At 50.0% G+C, this 506-nt stretch overlaps 1 protein-coding gene across 1 annotated transcript in view; it reads right to left on the minus strand.

The window, feature by feature from the left end:
• Positions 1 to 506, minus strand: part of DOCK1 (dedicator of cytokinesis 1) — a 316870-nt gene that overhangs the window by 267332 nt on the left and 49032 nt on the right. The gene's annotated exons all lie outside the window — the stretch shown is intronic.

Raw genomic sequence — 506 nt, forward strand, 5'->3', positions numbered from 1 at the left:
AAAGCTTCCTATGTAAAGCCCCCCAGCCTGTATCGCTGTTTACGCCTTCAAGTCACGGTGAATCCCTCAGCAGTGACCCAGTTCCACATGCCCAGGCAGCGGTGGGGTAGAGTCTCTCCACCCTGCACAAGAGCTAGCAGATGTCTGGGAGGACCAAAGCCAAGCAGCTCTCTGATGTGGAAGCCAGAAAGCATCCCGACAACGTGCCAGCAATCATTAAAATCTACCAGCGGCCTTAGGTGAGCGACCTGAAGCTCCATAAAAGAGAGAAAAAGCCTATCAGCCCGCTATTTGCTAAAAAAATAATTTATTTTTTTTTCTATGGGAAGGGAGCGCTAAACTTAAAATGCATTTCACCTCTAGTTTCTGGCTTGCTGACACTGAGCTAGTTCAGGCTCAGTTTCCCATACAGTCAGTACAGCTGCCGCAGAAGGACGACTAATCCACAGCTGAAGTCCACAAGGCAGTACCCGGGGCCTTCAGGCGGGGTTTTTCAGAGCTGATCT

The sequence above is a fragment of the Egretta garzetta genome, unplaced genomic scaffold, assembly GCF_000687185.1.
Source record: "Egretta garzetta isolate BGI_Z169 unplaced genomic scaffold, ASM68718v1 scaffold152, whole genome shotgun sequence".
NCBI lineage: Eukaryota > Metazoa > Chordata > Aves > Pelecaniformes > Ardeidae > Egretta > Egretta garzetta.